Here is a 19320-nt window from a genome sequence, read left to right as displayed (position 1 = left end):
TTTTATCATTGACATTTTGGTTGTAGTCTTGTATGATTGTTAAGCTAAAGATCTCTCTCTCTCTCTCTCTCTCTCTAAGAGGGAGTGTTGAAAGATGGTAGCTATGATAGAGATCTTTATCTCCGAAAATACGGATGTTATTATCATCATTGTTACCTTCAACTGAGAATGACACTTGTATTTAATTCATAATATTAAATATAATGGTGTGTCATTCAACATGCGTTGAGGCTTGGAAAATTGTAGAGTTGTAGTTGTAATTATAATAAAGAGTCACATTTTGGGAATTTGGAGAGACCTTCAACTGGAATGTGAAGAGTCTCTCCTTGAGTGATATATGTCGCATCAAGCAATAGGCATTGTACACTTGAACTTTTAAGATCAATAAAATAATATTTTTGCTATGTGGCTGGGTTTTTCCCTTCATTCTAGAAGGGTTTTTCCAGGATATTTCTGGTGTTCTTTATTTCTGTTTAGACTCCTTATTGTTTTTTATCTTCATTGATTTTTGGCTTAAAAACTTAACACAAGGAACATATTGGGACACATCATATCTAAGGATGGTATATCCATGAACACAAAAAGAGTGAAGGAAATTATTTCTCTTCCACTCCTTACACATAAGAAATGATTACAAAGTTTCATTGGTGGTAACAATTTTGTAAGAAGGCTCATTCCTAACCTTACTACTATTTTCAAACCTTGTACAACCATTCAAACAAAACAAAAAAATTGTCATACCTTTGTTATCAAACTATGATAATTTTCTCTAGTTTACAAATTCCTTGATTGAGTTTCTCCTTTGAATTATTTGTCTTCTCAAAGGCTTCTTGACACATAAAAATACTCTCATCACACTTCCCTCATATGCTTCATACCATCCTTTAACTACTAATTCAATGGACAGATGCATGCTCGCTTTTATCTCTTCTTAAAATAAGAAATTGTTGGTCTTTGTGATAGGCCCGTACACACAAAAAATTAACTCTTGAATCAGACCTTATTTCCTTAATCCAACCATTTATTTTTGGCGCAATTGCCCCCCAAAAACATATTAAAAAATGAGAAAAATCCAATGTTGGGTTTTTGAGATATGACCCTCGTAGCATCACCCTATTTTTTGTGATAGAAAACTCTCTTTGTGATTATCCCAATCCTCTTACACATTCAATCCTCATGCCAATGACATGTTCTTTCCCTAAAACAACTTTAGATAGGTAGTATAAATTTTATTTACACCATCCTTGTCAATGATAGGACCTATTATGCATTGGAATGAAGATAAACTACATTATATCAGTCTCTAGTAACCCTAGATCAAGTGTTGTTTGGTTATGCAAATACTCAAATTTTTGGATCGTTTTAAATGAGAGGGAACAAAAACAAAGACTAAAATATGAATGGAATAAATACTCACGCATAGTAGATCCAATAATTCCTCAAATTGATAATACAATCATAGGAAACAAATGTTGCAACATTGTTATAGTTATCCAAATATGAAGAATATGTAGAAAACATTAAAGTTTGGTAATCTCAAACTTGGTACATCGACTTCATCTCCAACCCACTTCTTGGCTTTGGATTCCATGTCATTATAAGGTTATTCAAAATGGTTATTTCAACAAAGTTAATTCCTTAACTATCAAAAAATTCCAAACACTAAACTACTTATAAGCTTTTAATTTGATTTTGTTTGTATTTGAGTTGCAAAGTTGACAAGTTGTCAACTTTTGTAACTTTACATCATTTATGCCTAATGTTTATCTTTTTGTATAAATAAGGTCATCTAGTGACCTTTACACCCTATTTTAACTACTAAATCCATCAACCCTTACAATTATCCTTTTAGGCCCCATCTTGCCCATATGGAAACATTACATATTTTTCATCTTTATTGTACATCATATTACATTTTGGGGATCTATTGGCCCAAGTTTCATTGACTAATGACCTTTTAGGTCTCATTTGACTCCATTATATATGAAATTCCCTTATTCTTAACTAGGTTCTACTAGTGTACCTCATGCCTTTTATCATGCCATGGTGCTCTTTCACTAGAGGGAAAGCGAAATTTAAAGATATCAATAAATAAATTTCATTAGCTCCCACTCTTTTCAATCCTAATTTTGATAAGGATTTAATCATCTACACTCTTAGAGGATAATCAAGTATATCACTTTTTTAAACATAACCAAATAAATAAAATTTAGAGAAGCCTGACACTTTATTTAATGAGAGGCTAAATGACTATGAAAGTATGCACAACTATGTGGAGACACAAGTCCTTGTTATTATAAGAGCTCTAAAAAACACAAAGTTTTGTTTTCTCCATCAATCAGAATCATCTATTAGTTCCACATGCAAGTGTCATAGATTCATTTTTAAATAAGGATGTCAATAAGAAGAGAGCTATATGGATCACTAAGGTAATGAAATATGACATTAACATCAAGATCACCAAACTAGTAAGAGGCAAGTGCATGTGTGAGAAGATGGATTCATCATTTGAGACACCATTTGATGTTGCCCTTGTATTATAAGATGAGCTACTAGAAGATAATGAAAATAGAAAAAGAGGATGCTTTGAATGGTCACTTTCTTAGAGGAGGGAAATTATACCCAAGGTATTGATAGAGATAAAAGGAGCAATTTCAAATTACACTATATTTTACACTATATTCCCTATACTTTGGTGGATGATATAATCATTAGAAAAGATTGTAGCAAAGTAATACTAAGGTGCATCAATAAAAATTAAGTCAACAAATTTCTAGAGAAATTTCATGATGGCCACTTAGGTGGGCATTTGTCTACAAGGGCTACATCTATGAAGATATTGGGGGTTGGATATTATTTTCCAAATCTATTTAAGGATTCACATTAATTAGTAAGAGAGAATCTACATTTCTCCTTATTCTCAAGAAAATAGAGGTTGGCTTCCCTTCCTCTCCATTCCAATTAGTTAGACAATCATTTTTCATGATGGGGCTTGGGTATCTTTTTTCCAATAAACCCATCTTATATCAGTGATCACAAATGGATTTTTGTATTAAAGGATTACTTCACTATATCGAAAGGGGAAGGATCTTTGAAGGATGCCAAATAAGTTTTAGAATTAGAACTCCTTGATTGAATTGTGACTAGGTTTGGTATTCCCTCTACCATTATAGTAGATAATGATAAATCATTTAGTAGGGCTCAAATAAGCTCTTGGGAAATTATGTGCGGTATATAATTGAAGAAGTCCTCAAATTATTATCCCCAGGGAAATAGTCTAGATGATTTGTCCAAATAGAACCTTGTAAAAAGAAAATTGAAGACTTGTCAAAGGTCCTAACATGTTAAATTAAGAACCTTATGGGATGATGGGATCACACCTAAAAAATAATTTTGAAACTCACCATTCATGGTAGTGTTTAGAAGAGAAGAAAGAGGTCCACTATTACTTGAGTTTCCCTCTCTTGAGCTAGAACATAAGCTATAGATAATATAGGATGATTTTATGATGGTCAAACTAGTTGAGATAATGGAGATAAAAGAAACTAGATTTCAAGTTATGCATATAATTGAGTCTCATAAAAAATATGTCAATAGAATTTTGACAAGAAGGCTATTGATAGAGTCTTTAAATAAAGTGGTATTGTTCTCAAGTGGGATGTAGACATGTATAAACTAGGAAAGCACTCCAAATTTGATGTCATGTAGAGTGGTCCTTTTGTTGTAACTAGATTCAAGGAGGACAATGATTTTAGCTATCTAGGCCTAGAATTGAAATCTTTCCCATTAAAAGCAATGGGATTCATCTTAATATTTTCTTCTAAAGGAAGATTAATCTTTTGTATAAGATAAAGTAGATGTTTTAGCTTTCTAAAAAGTACTTAAGAATAACTATATCCCATTTGGAGATAAAAACAATTTTTGAAGTTGTATGGTTACAATTTTTTCATAATGTTATAGGTGGGATAATGTGTCATTCCATGACTAGTGCCTCCAATGGATTTCTTAAGGCACTAGTCATATGCTTAGTAGGAAAACATCTTGCTAAGTTGCCAAAAAATTTGTTTATTTTTATTATAGTGGGTTGATGCATCATGTTTTGTTCAAGGTGGGAAAATCTTTGTTTAATCCATATTTAATGATTTTTTAGGGTTCTATTTTGCCTCTTGTGAAATAATGAAACCTGTTAGGATTTTCCCTATGGGTATAGTTAATTTGGTGATGTGGGAAAGTTTTATTCCATGTTTTCTTAAGTTTTAAGGCCAATGCATATTTATCATCATCAATATTTATGGTTTATTTTTTCATTTCACTATTATATTTAGGGTTCCTTGTGATATGGTGATGGTCAATAGGTCAATGCTACATGGTGGGTTAATACATAATGTTATCCCCATTTCATGGTTTCATAAGAGGTGAGATGACATCTTTTTATTTTTTTATTTTTTTCATTTAACAATTTTTCTATTGTTTATTGGAAAGACAAACCAGTTCCATCTGATTAAGAATCTTCTTTTTTTATCAATGGTTGTGTTTTAATCTTGTACTAGGATATTTTATGTTGCAATTAGGCTACTGATTTAGATCAAATATTTATCAATTGCTCATAATTTAACTAACGGATCAAATATAATTTCCTTGTATGTCAATTTTTCATATGGGAGTATGAGATTGGTTAACACTTTGTTTTGTTCCATTTTAATAGGTTTTTAATGGCATGATTTGACTATTTGTGGTTTGGGCACATTACTAAAACTGACCATTCAATGTTAAGTGACTTCCTTTAGCCTTTTAAACATGACACAGTGCATCCCCATGCCTATTTATTTATTTAGGGATAATTTTGTCCCTTCCATCTAATGAATACATTTATTTGTCCCACTTTGTCACTTTCATGAATCAAGTGGCTACAAAGATAAGATTTTGGTTTTCTATTTATTTATTTCTATCCTTTGTAACTCAACTCCACTTTAGCTAGGATTTGAAATCAAATCAAAATTTAAGTTATGCTTGACCTATAAATACCTTTTTAAAATATTTTGAGGATCTTCTTTTTTTTTTTTTTTTTTTTTAATAAGTTGTGTATTTTTTTGTAGCAATAACTTGCTTTCCCTTACTTTAACAAAATTATTGTCCTCCTAATTTTTAGCCTTGATGTTTATGCTAGACTTGTCCTCTTATTTGGATGTGTTTGATTTGTCCTTAATCTATATGATTATGTTATCATGTTGAATATACCTTGTTTGTGAATTTCTAGTTCCTCTCTGATTTTATTGAGCTCCAAATTTCATATTGTTATAAGATCTAATGGACACGAGAAATTATGTATTGTGGAAAAATTTATTGAAGTTTTGCAAAAGCATAGGAAAAAAGAGATAAAAATTTCAATAAAGTATACCACCTCCCCTTTTACATTTCTATATTCCTTATTCCTCTTTTCTTTGCAAGTTATTAGAATATGATCGAAGTAGTTCCAAGTGTTGTGATGGTTCAAAATTGCACTCAAATTAAAAAGGAAACATCTTCCTCTCGAGACTCTACCTTATAAGAATAAGTCCCACACAAGTGGAGAATGTTTACATTTTACACAAGATTTCCTAATGATAACACATCATGCAAGGATGCAACTTTTGTGTTAACAGTGAGCATGAAACTGATGTCCTAGTTGGATATAGCTCATAATTGGTTAAGTATCATCTAGGCACGGTTATTTCCTTTTCTATTTTTACTTCACATAAAGATATTATAGTCAAAATTTTCAATATCATGAAGCCCATTTCTATTACTGAATTCAAAAAAATAAGGCATGCTTTCTATGTGGCCCACAATTCCTCCTTTTTTTTAGAATGAAAAGAGAGAGTGTTAAAGTCCTCTACCATCATGTAAGGGACATGAACAATTTGGACAAGATTAGAAATACCCCCCAACCAATCTTCCTTTCTAACCAAAAATTAGGGGCATAGAGATTGATCAAATGCTAGGTTACATTTGTAAGAAATCGAGAAAAATGAAAACTAACAAAATAATCCAAGAGAGCTTGATGTGAAGAATTTTACCATAAACCAAATGAGCTTCCCATTGGAGCAACAAAAATGGAGACTGAAAGGGGAAAGCAAAGAAAACCCCTTGTGTAATATTATGAATGGAAAGCAAAAGCCCTAAGAAAGGAGAGAGAAAGAAGGTGGAGAAAATAGCTCATTACAATAACATCAAGATGATGTGTAGAAGAAGTATGTTAGAATGTGAGAGAGACATCTCTTTTATAGAGATGAGAAAGGAGTTACATGTGTAACTCCCATTTCTATGAATGCCACCATTCATAATAAGTGTGTGCAAAGTGTCAAGATCCTCTTAAGGAAGAATTATAACTATTATCCTTAATAAAAGAATTACAAAAAATGAGTTGTCCTTATAATAGGACAAGAAAATGACATGTCCTCCACATGTGGATTAGAGGACAAACAATATAAGGATACCATGGTTTATCCCATATGATAAATAAATACAACCAAGGAAAGATTACTAATTCTAACATCCCCCTTTAATCTTTACTTGGGGAGATTTTATTAAAGGGTGTCAAACCTAATTTATGATATTACAAATTGATTTTTTTTTGAAATATCTTCATTGTGCAAGAGGTCTCTTATTAGCATGGGTACATCGTTGGAGAGCCAAGAGAAGTAGATAGTCCTTCAAGAGTGTTACATCTTCAAGTGGATTCATGTGGCATAGGATTTGTACAACAAATAATGATGTCTTGTATGTGCCTTGATGGATTACATGAAACATAGAAACAAGAAACAAGGCAACTATCCACAAGGATAATTTCATCTTATACTCAAGTTAGAAACTTTTTAAGTATAAGTAAACTCTCATAGAGTAAATTGAAATAGAGTGATAAATATAAGTGTAACTTGGTACCACAAAAAAATCAAGATATATCATATTCTGCAAAGAAAAATATGTTATCAAAACTCTCAAGAAAGGACCATAGAAAAGGCTAGCTAATGAATCCAACATCAAAAATGCATCAATCACATGGATATTGATAGTCCACTATTAAGTCATCTCACTGCAAATTAATGGGTGATCAATCCATAACATGCATAACCCAATTTAAGTAATAAAGTATGCGAAACATTATACATTATGATTTAAAAGATACTGTTGTGGTATTCACAACACACGCCCCATTCCTCACCAGGAATGGGAACCCCCTACTTTTTTTGACTCCCAAACTCACAATTCGAGAGTCGGAAGAAATTTTTTTGGTTATAGTTGCATCAAAATTCCAAGAAAATCACAAAAAAATCAAAAGGCTTGAAAAAATCACAAGGCATAAATAAAGAAATAAATAAAATAATAATAACAAAAAATAATAATAATAATAAATCATCATCACACACACCCCTACACGCACATCGAGGCATGTCATGCACAATGAGGCAAGGGCTATAAAGCCCTTTTTTCCCACCCCCCATCCTCATTCTTCTCTCAAGTTTCACGTTAGAGGAGCTAGGGTGAGTTTCCCCTCGCCCCCCCTTGCACTAGTCGAAGGTGCGCATGTAGTGCACCGCCCACAAACTCGTATGTCGCATCACCCTCGAGTGCACGTAGAGCGTGCTGCCCTTGGACTTGCATGCATGGCTGCTCTTGGGCGGGCATTGTAGTGCTACCCTCGGGTGTGTATTGAAGTGCCTCCCTCGAGTGTGCGTAGAGAGTGCTACCCTTGAGTACGCGTGCCATGCCACCATTGAACATGCACTATAGCACCTCCCTCAGGCGCGCGCCCTATGCCACCCTTAGGCGAGCATTGTAGCACCAGCCTTGGGTGTGCACTGCAGTGCCTCCCTCTAGCGTGTGCTATACTGCTTCCCTCAAGCGTGCACACCACGCCACCCTCGGGTGTGCATCGCAGCGCCACCCTTAGGCGCGCGCGGAGCCGCCCTTCTTTATGTTTTAAATTTTTGAAAAAAAAATAAAAAAATAAATAAAAAAATAAAATAAAATAAAATAATAATAATAATAATAATAAAAGGAATAGGTCCCCAAAGGGGACATTTTTTTTTCTCTCACTCTATTTTTCTCGCTGTCCAATTACTGATCATATTTTCTTTCTTGTGATGCGCAGGTAACACAATCAAATGGCGTCCACATCCAGATCAGTAGCAAAACTAGTTGTTTACAAATTTCAAGGCGTGACCACAAAATCAAGATTACATGATGACTATGCTGAGATCAAAGACACAGACCTTGGACACACAGACTTGAAGGAATTTTTGAGAGTTTGCAACAATCCAACAAAAACGTCATCCTTGAGGTCCGCATTAATCCGATTTGTATTAGTGAATGTAGCATCACATCCTATGTCAGTATAGATAGCTAAGTTGATCATGACCCTATCTTGACATTTTGTTCCTGATGAGAGGGTAGTTAAGAGCCTCACCGATGAAGTGGTTTTGGATCTGCAACCTAACAATATCAAGAGAGTTTTTCATCTGCCTAGAACCAATTAGTTCATCCAACTCTCGTATGAAGCAGCTGAGAGATGGTATAAAGATCACCACCAGGAGGCCATCGACATCATACATTCCTTATACTTCATTGAGAATCCACCTTAGGGAAAGACAATCAACAAAGTGGATATGACTCAAGGATACATGAAGGATGGCATCAGATATTCAATCATTCTCCTGAGTAGAGTCATGGGTTTGCCTGTAGCGGGTCATCTTGCTCCATTCATGGTCAACTTCATCGAGACCATCAGACATACAAAGATACCACTGGATTGGGCTACCACACTTAGCGAGAAGTTGTGTGATCAGTTGTGGGTGGTAAAAGATAAGAAGAAGTTCTATATGACTTCTTACATGGTGTATCAACTTGCGGCAAGGGCAACCAATTATCCTAGGTTGTACAAGAAGGGCAGTATGAAGAACCTCAATGTACGACCATATATAGTTTATCCTCAGTTGGTAAAGAAGAAGCTCTTGCCACAAAGAAAAGAGTACAAGATTGTAAATGACACCTTCATCTTTTCCATCATTCGATTCATAGAAGGGGACTATGGGAAGACATTGTTTGAGGAAGCTAAGGCATAGATCAAAACTCTTGGAGCATATTTCATCTAGTTCCAGACATTTACATACATTCGGGTAGGTGGTGCATCTATCAATCTGAAGAAACTCCCAAGGTACCCAAGTGACAAGTTGGTCCTAAATGAAATATCTTGGCAAATTGAGTTAGCTTATGAGAGGATCACAAGACAATGGAGACCTTGTTGGGATTGGACTTTTGTAATAGGAGCATATCAGGTGAAGAGAAAGCGGGATATCCTGACTTTCGAGTGGGAATGGGAGAACTACTCTCTTGAAGAATATAACTCTCCTCAACCATTCTTTGACAATGTTGGTAAAGTGGAAAAACTAGCAGGAAAGGAGTTCTATCATGAGGATGCCATTGAAAATCATTGGATGAATGCCACAAACGACTATGATGTCTGCATCAAAGACTATTGTAGGATGACTTTGTATCTAGCCAAAAAGGCTCTCTATTTGACCATCCCTGATGAGATAAGGCTACTGGACTCGAAGGAACTACTGGATCCTCTATTTAATACATATAAAGTTGGTGAGAGACTCATTCTGAATGCAGAAGTTAATAGAGAGGAAGGAGATGATATTAATCATCGAGTGAGACATGTCATTCGAATGACAAAGAGTTGGATTAAGAAACCCTTTCCTCTTGATCCAATTCTAGATACAGTGATCTTCCATGCACATACTTGCCTAGAAAGGGGTAAGGGAAGGAAAGTCGCAGTTCCTATCTTTACGCTCCAGTCTCCTATCAAGCTTGAAATAGTCTACTAGCTTGATCATCCAGTGGGATACTACCACCCTTCGGAGAGGAAGGAAAAAAGGAAGAGAGCCTCTCCTCAAAGGATTCACACGAAGCATGTTGAAGAACAGGTCCCCTCCCAGCAACAAGAATTGACTCTGCAAGAACCCCAGGATGGTGGAGCTTCTCATATCTAGGTTGAATTTCCATTACCTCCTATTTTGTCAAGTCAATGAGAAGACAGAGAAATTACAGAGACCTCCTTTCCTCCAGTGCACAAAGAGCCCACTTCTCCTGTGGTTCTGCAGAAACAAAAGAGGATCAAGGTTAGAATGAACAAGAGGCAAAGAGTTTGTAAACGATTAGTACCTAATCCATTTATTCTTGAGACCATTCTAGAGGAAGAATTAGATAAAGAGGAAATGAAATCAGATGAGGAGAAGGAACAAGTACCCTTACAAAGGAGAACTCGACTGGCAAAAGCCACAAAATTGGAGAAAAGGAAGAGTGCCATGAATACCCCACCACCCACCTAAGCAGAACCTATAAAACTCTCTTCTTTGAAAGATGAAGTGCAGTGATGGGTGAATGAGCAAAGGGAGAAAGGTGAAGATATTCTCTCCATCCTAGATTTTGATTTCATGTTTGAGGGTACGAAGTAAGTTGGAGATAAGATTAGAGACACCCCTACAAGTGAACTTCAACAGCAATATTGGACGCATATGCCACCAGAAACACAAGGTGCTCATCTCACTCCATCTCCACCACAGGTCACGATGGTAGATAAGGGTTCAGTCACTCCTCCACCTCCAAGTTCAGAGGAGGAACATGTTCAAAAGGAACCATCATTACAAGAGCAACCAAAACCAAGGGTTACTGATGACCCATCAAAAGAGGCACAAATAGTAGAATGTGTACAACAACCTTCTCAGGAATTTGAGGATCAAACTATAGGATCTACAGAGACTGAGACTATAGAAGAAGAGTCCTCATAGTAGGAGACTTTGAGAAAGAGTGATAAAGGGAAGGAGGTAGTTGAGCACATCCCTTCATCATGTAGAGCTAAGGTTGTGGAGAGACATATCCCAAGATGGTTTTAGAAAGAAATAATGAGAAGTGTCAAGCATCAATTTCATGCTTTAGAGGATGAAATTTATGATATTGTAGAGATTTTGAACAAGCCTGAGTCTCCATTACAAAACCAGGACTTATTTGCACAAGTGGCTCACCCTCCCGAAGGTACCGATATAGAAGCTGTTAGTCTTGAGGACTATGAAGTGAAAGATATTATGTTGGGAAAGCCTACACGAGATACATCCTGACAGATGATGACTATGGGAGTCAAAGAGGTTCTTAGACACATGGAACAAGATGAGATTGAAATCAGAACAGTTCATAGGCAAGTTGAGATCCTAAAGGGATATCTAGCCGAAGTTATTGGTCCTCTTGATCCTGAATGCCCTGAGAAGACTTTGAATACTATTCTTAGAGAAGGGGAAGGTGTATGGCTCAATCCATTTTTGAAAGCTTCTCAGGAATAGAGGGGATAGCCTTGAGAATAAGGGTGTCACTATAATCACAAGAAGTTTGAAGTTTTTGCATGCTACGAAAGAGAATGTTGATAAGATATTGGCAATTTTGAGGTAGGACTTCAGTATCATGGATGAGGTACATGCATGAAGCAAATATTTGCAAACTCTACAAGCCATAAAAGGGAAAAGGTACCACATTCTGATTGATGTATATACCAGAGAAGAGTTAGACATGATAGATGATTGAATAGAGAAGATTGCCGATGGGAATAAGGTGATGGAAACATTGCATGATGAGATACATAAGCTCAAGGATCAAGCCCGAGAGTGAATTTTGGAAGCAGAAAAGTTGTACAGTGATGCATGCTTGGACATCTTTGAGGATGAAGAATGAGAGAATCTGTTGCCATTTGAGGCAGTCTTGGAGAATTTCAAGAAGACTTTACAGGAAACATCTAGTGATGAAGAAATCAAACAAGCCGTCAGGAAAAAGGAAGCACTGTTAGAGTTGGCCACCAAACTCAGAGATTTTGCAAAGACTCAAATTGAGGTGGACAGCTAAAAATGGAAGGTCAAGGACAAGTATGAGGCTTTAGATCTTCCAGATGCAGCTAAGATTATTGAGATAATAGAGAAAGTCAAGGGCAAATATCCAAACATAGCTTTGGGGTAAAGATGAACGAAACCCAGATGCCAGAATTTCAATTTTGACACTTAGTAAAATTTTGAGATTTTGACCCAGTTGAGGTCCGCAGGTCTATAGGTTCGTAGCTCCACAATTCAGAGGTGCACTGACAATTGATTGCCAGTTCCAAAAATAGCACTTTCCATGCATTGGGAATGCATTTTGATGGCAAGTTAACTCCGACACACACTGAGTGAAGGGCTAGCTTCTATTTTTGGCACCTCCATGCAGTTCTATTTTTATTTGATGGATTCCTCCTACTTTCTCTCTGATGCCTTCATTTTTTTTGACATGTAAAGGGCTCATGCATCTAATTAATGAATTAAAGATGGATGGAGTCCCTCTAAGCACCAGTTAGATTGTTAGTTTTTATATATTTAATTTGTTTTAATGTTTTAAAAGCATTTTATTACATCAAGATATCTCTCACCCTTAACACAAATTGAGGAGATGATTTCTTATAAATACCCCATTGTAAAATGTAAAAAAAGTCACCATTATTATGCAATAAAATTATGCTTTTGGTGCTAGCATTTGGAGTGTAGTTATTCTTGCTTGAATGTGTCATTATTTTGTGGATTTTATTCATAAAATTTTGATTAAGCCAAAGATTTATTGTGTTGTTTCTGGTTGTGCAATCTTTTAGTTCTAGTGTTTTCTACAGATATATGAATTCTGCTGACATAACGAGCTTGAGAAGAGATCACCCGATTGTGTCTACATAGCTTTTTGTCTCACATGAGCACACTTTCTGTGGCCTTGCGATTTGATGAAGAGTGAAACATCATTCGATTTGTTAAAGATTATCATCGACGATTGCATCAGTGGATTCTAGGAAGCATTGCTCCTATTTTCATTAGTTTTCTAGTAATTTCTTCAAAGGTTTAACTTGTAATGTGTTGTGTTCTGTAGCTTATGTCCATTTAGAAATTTCAATTTCAAGTTATTTCAATTTCATGTTATTTCCTTTTAGTTTCGTTATTTTCTTTACTAACCCCCTATTAGAATAGGACCTCATAGTAGCTGCATTGTTAGAGTTGCATTCATTGAAAAATAGAAAATAAAAAAATATTTTCTCTTTTTGTGTGATATTTTGAGACAGCAAACAGATTTACTTCGATTCTAAGATAAAAGAGTTTTAGAACCAGCAAAGGCCTCCTCATGAACACTCACATTTATCTTCTGCTAAGCAAATTTTGGTACGTCACAAGACAAATACTAAACCTTGGAGTGGATCCTTAAAAGGATTTTCTTTTCAAGAGAGGAATTACGCAATGGATTCCTACCGTTGACCTTGTGCAAAATGAATGCCCAACAGATACCAAAGGAAATGATTATGAGTATTAACAATAGATTAAATTCAAATAAGAGTAAAGTTCCTTCAAGATGAGTCAAATTAACTAAAATTGGAGGGAAATTCCAAGAATAGCATCCTCTTCATGAGGGACAAAAATAGAACAACATGGTGGGAAACTCCATATATATCAACCTTCAAAGTAGAACCAATAGAACTAAATGGAGGGAAACTCCATATAAATCTCAACCTTTCAAAATGGAACAAAGAGAACCAAATGGAGGGAAACTCCATGTGATTAAATGGTATAAACCATGAAGTGCCAACATGGAATAAAATGATTCTAGAAAAGAATAAACTATACAATTGTAATGTTGAAGGCAATTGTGTATAATAAATCATAATCTCAATGAATAAGCAATAAATAGGAAGAGACAAGAGAAAATTTGTATTTGTGAAACATATAAGAATATACTCATATTTGACGAGTCACAATAGATGCAACGGTTTGTATATTTATTAGGATATATATGTGGGCCCCCATATATATACACAAAAATATATACCTAAAATATCATAATAGGAAATTATGCAAATAGAATTAAGATCATCAAGTCAATAGTTAATAGAACATAATTTCTAGATTTTACAACATACTAAAGAGAAATGCCAAAGATAATGAATGAGAATCATTATAATTCGTAAGATAAAATATCAAACCATATTTGCAGTAATTAATCCTCCTAGGTTGAAGTCCACCCATTGTAGAAATTGATATCTTTTACTAAGTAATTTTTTTGAAACCATTTAGTTTTTCTCTCAATAGATTTATCACTAGAGGAAGAGTCATGATGTATGAATGTACTATTTGTATCAACATAAGAATCATTACTATTATCAACATTAGCATTATTACCATGATCTATAAATGCATCATTAGTATCAACATTATCATCATTACCATCATGAGATGAAATAGGAGGAATAAAAGGAGATACTGGAGGAGTAGAGCTTAGAGAAGGAAGTTGGTCCTCCAATAACACAATTTTTTGCCTCCACTAAATTCTTCATTTTGAGCACTGGAAGAATCATGCACATCATTTTCAGCAATACAATTTTTTTTGCTATTTTCACTTTGTTAGTAATAGGATTATAAGCTCGAAAACCTTTGGTATTTTGCATGTTTTCACTCATGCACCCAATACATGCAATCTTAGATGGAGCAATAGGAGGTAAATTTTCAACCATATTAGATGAGATATGATCAGTATTCAAATGAGCAAGCTTTTCATGCTCCTTATTAAAAGTGATATTTTCGTGCAAAGAGTGTCTTATATTGGTGAACCCATAAAATCTAAATAAGTCATCATGGCCTAACTTAGCATTAGCAACAACTTCATTAGTGTTAGGATGAATAATAGAGCACATGTCCTTATGAAATTCAACTTTTTAATGTTGAAAAATTTAACAATAGAAAGAAGATTGTATTTCAATTCAGGAACATAAAGGATATCACGTAATTTTCCATTTGGAACACTAACATCACCAAATCCTTCAACTTTGCAACTATGATTATCAGCTAATTGAATTGGAATATTAGAAGGATTGGGTTGCAAAGAATCAAATACTTCTTTATGAAATGTAAAATGTTGAGATGCATCAATATCAATGATCTATTCTAATTGTTTAAAAATATTGTAATTAACAGTAAAAGCATGACAATATGGATGATAGTTTTGATAGGTTTGTTATCTTTTTGTTTTTTAAAACAATTATTAGTTACATGACCATCTTTCAAACAATAAGTATAGTGGGGTTATTTATTATATTGACTAGGATGAGTATTATTGTGATTTGTGTTTTGATTATTATTATTATTAAAATTATGATTGTTGTGATTATTATTGAGATTATGATTATTGTGAGCATTGGGGGAATTATTATTAGTGGTTTGCCTCACAATAGGTGTATAATAATCATGCTCAAGGTCATGCTTAGGAATAGTGTATTCAATCTAAGGATTATTTTCCCACTATGAGGTGCATTTAATCTTGTCAACCCAAGGACGCATACTTGAAATGGTCGGCACAATATGTGCACTAGGTATCTTAATGAGTCATTATGCTTATGCTGCAAGAAAGTAAAATGCAAGGAAAAGAACCTACACTAGTGTTGTAGGAAACTAATAAACTTAACTCTTTACTGAAACGAATACTGGAAATGCAATGAAATGCTAACATTTATTCCAACTTAGTTCATCTGCCATAACTATTCTTACAAATGCTGCAAGAACATTCACAAAGTATGATGCTATAGGAAGGAACTTATAACTTCTATTTGCAATACTATAAATGCTTGATAATAAATCTATACTACTCTAATCTAATCCAACTTCCAAGTGGGCCCCCTTGGTTGGCTTCTGCTAATCTACTAACATAGGATATAAGCCAAAAATGATTTCATTATGTTTCATAAATTCATTACATGGGAACAATACATAGAACTGTAAAAACAATTCACTGCAAGAGTTAACAGTTTTCTTTCATAAACATTCTTTTTCTTCTAACCCCTAACACAATTGGTTCGATCCCTATAAATAGAAGATCGACGCTTATTCCAAAATAGAAAAACAAACAAACTAGCTATAAATCCATAGGAGAAAAAGAAGGAAAGATAATAGCTCAAGGCGGGAAGAAAAGATAACGGCTCAAGGCGGGAATAATAAAGTCTAGACAATCGCTTTGACATAATAATAAATGCAGAGAATGTAGTAAGTCTTCATAGCTCCTCCATACTCCCAGCCGTGTCCTTTGGTACCATTATAATTTTTCCACCGTGGCTAAACATCAACATCTTTTCTCCTTGAATGTTATTAGCTATCTTCAATGTTCATCTTTGAATTCTTCCAATCATCTTCAGCTTCATTGCTAACAAGTTAGTTATAATGTAGAGATATTTGCAAATAAGCATTACCAAATTAAATTCAAATATAAGAACACACATTTTGATGATTACATGTGAAATACTACATCATATATATAATATTGGCAAAATATAACAAACTATCTACCCATAGGTTAATCATTGGTTTAGGTAAACATAAGTTCACAAATGTCTTGATGAAAATAAAACAAAGTGTTTAAACTATCATAAAATAGAGGCAATAATGAGCCTCATCAATTAGAAGATTTGATATTTGGATTTTTACTTTTAGACACAAAGGCATGTTCATTAGATCTAAGAGTACCAAATTGCAACAACTTAGCTTCCTCTTGATGCAACAAATTTTGAAAAATACTATAAGTTAAATGAGTAGACAAAGTAGGAATAACAAGTTGAGAATGAACAATAGTAATAAATTGTTGAAATTGCCTAGGAAGACATTTCTTTAAAATAATGGTAATCAATCTAATATTAGTGAGAGTAACGCCTAGACCAAGTAGTTGACTTTTAATATAATCAAATTTAAGTAGAAAGTCATCCATAGATTTAAAATCAGTATACCTTAAGTCTTCCAAGTTGTCTTGCAATTGAATCTTGTGTGATTCAGATGGTCTATCATTTGTTTGCTTCAAAATATCCCAAACTTCGTGGGCAGTAGTGCAATGAGCAATTAGAACATATAAATTCGGGTTAAGAGATATACCAATGAGGTCAAGGGCTTCCTCATTTTTAGTATTCCATGCATCTTTTTCATCTTGTGTAGCCAAGGTACCAAGAACTATAGAAGGGTCAGTAGCAACATCTAAAATATGCTTAAATCAAAAAATAAAGGAAAGATGAGTTTTTCAAGCATGATAATTTGAATTATTTAATTTAATTTCTGGAATCAAAGTAGACATGATGAAAAACAAAAAGGAAAGAGATGGAAAACAATACCGTAATTTGACAATGTCAATATATATATATTCGACAATAGTGAGATATAATTAATATTTAAAAGAGAATTAAAAAATATAGAAACTCCTTTAATTTATCCAAACCTTGATATTTTGATAAAGAAATTGACTTCAAATTTAAAATTTAAAAATAATAATAATAATTTTAATATTTCTAAACTAGTTATAATTTGTAAAATATTATTGAACAAATATTTTAAAAGCATTAATGATATTTCAAAAAATTATATAATAAAAGTAAAATATTTTAAAAGCTTTAAAAAAGTTCTATAAAAATTCTATGAAAGTAAAACGATTATGATAGTAAAAGGAATTCCAAAAATTCCTTCAATAATACTCAATTTTTTTAAAAAAAAACAACCTCCTTATTTTAAATGAAAATAATTAGATCTTTTTCATTTAAAAAAAGAAATGTGAAGAGTGAAATATATACAACAATTCAGATTTTTTTTATTTGATTTAAAAAACTACAAGAAGAAAAGATGATAGGTTTGAAATTAGTGTCATTACAAAATGCAAATTGGAGAATAATGAGATTCCAAGTTTTTTTTAAAACAAACAATGACTAATGATTATTTTTCAATGCTAAAGTGGTTTGTAATGATATATGTGTGTGTGTGTGTGTGTGTGTTACTAAGAATACAAAGCATAAGAATAAAAAACCATTACTAATAATGAGATTCTCTGATTGAAATGGGAGATGGGAAGACAAATAGAAAATTAAATCTTTTTTTTTTTAAGATGATGGTAGACAGAGTGAGCTAGATAGAACAGAGGAAATATTGGACCAGAGTGGAGGACTTACTGCCATAAGGAAAGCACAAGTCTTAAACAATGCTAGTAAGAATTTTTTCACAAAAAAAAAAATTCACAATATGAAAATATGTTATGTTATGCTTTTTTAGAAGCAAATAATAGAGAAGGAGTCACGATTGGATAGAGCTAAAACAATGAAACACAATGATTCCCAAGACAATGTAAATTGTTATGGATATCAAGGTGGATAAATGAATGGAAATAATCAGCAAGTGAATATATCCACAAAGTAATAATAAAAGAAAATGCAAGGCAGGGGAAATGCAACGATTGGAGTGCTAAAAGAAATGCATAAGGTAAAAATAAAAATAAAGGTAAAAAAAAACTAAGTGCAAAGGGGCAAGAAGGTATGAAGAGCCCAAATAAAACGAAAAGAACTAACCCTACAAAAAAAAAATAGAGAAATTTTTTCATGAGGAGAGAGTAGAGATTTAAAAAAATTGTGAATTATATTTTTGCAATAAATTGCTATTCAAAATGCATAGAGATATTGATTTTGTTAAAAAATTCAAAAATATAAAATGTAGTCAACATACACTCTCAAATTTATATGTAATAAAAAAAATTGAAAGATGGTTAAAGAAATAAAATATAGAAATAATTATTTTTATTTTAAATTTGTTTTAATCTAAGAATATAATAAAGAAAATAATCTTGTAACACTATATGAGAAATGAGATTTGAAATTAGTATTTTTTAGTGTAAATATAGAGAAAGAAATCTTTAATAAGATGAGATAAATGTTTACATGAGTATCGCTAGTAAAATAACAATAGAGTTCTATTTGATAAGATAGTAAGAGTCGCAAAGAAAATGAAAGCCTTCCGAAAGGGGGGGGGGGGGAGAGAGAGAGAGAGAGAGAGAGAGAGAGAGAGAGAGAGAGAGAGAGAGAGGTTTTTTCCAGCAACAAATGATCCTTTGGTGGCAAGCCTTCCAAAGAGAGTTCGAACAAAACAACTTATGAATTGAGTAAAATTCTACAACAAAAAATAGTAATGAAGCTAGTGCTTCTCTTCTCTCAACAAATAGTCTCCAATGTGGTAACCTTTGCACAAGCTCAAAACAAGGATTAGCAAAGCTCTGATGCCATATAAGAAATTGGGCAAAATGAAAACTAATAAAAAAATCCAAGAGAGCTTGATGTGAAGAATTTTACCATAAACCAAATGAGCTTCCCATTGGAGCAACAAGAATGGAGACAAGAGATTTTGAAAGGGAAAAGTAATGAAAACCCCTTGTGTAACATTATGAATGGAA

Source organism: Cupressus sempervirens, chromosome 9, assembly GCF_028749045.1.
Source record: "Cupressus sempervirens isolate cs-2001-9-10 chromosome 9, ASM2874904v1, whole genome shotgun sequence".
NCBI lineage: Eukaryota > Viridiplantae > Streptophyta > Pinopsida > Cupressales > Cupressaceae > Cupressus > Cupressus sempervirens.
The sequence above is the reverse complement of the archived record's forward strand: the minus strand, read 5'-3'. Positions refer to the sequence as shown.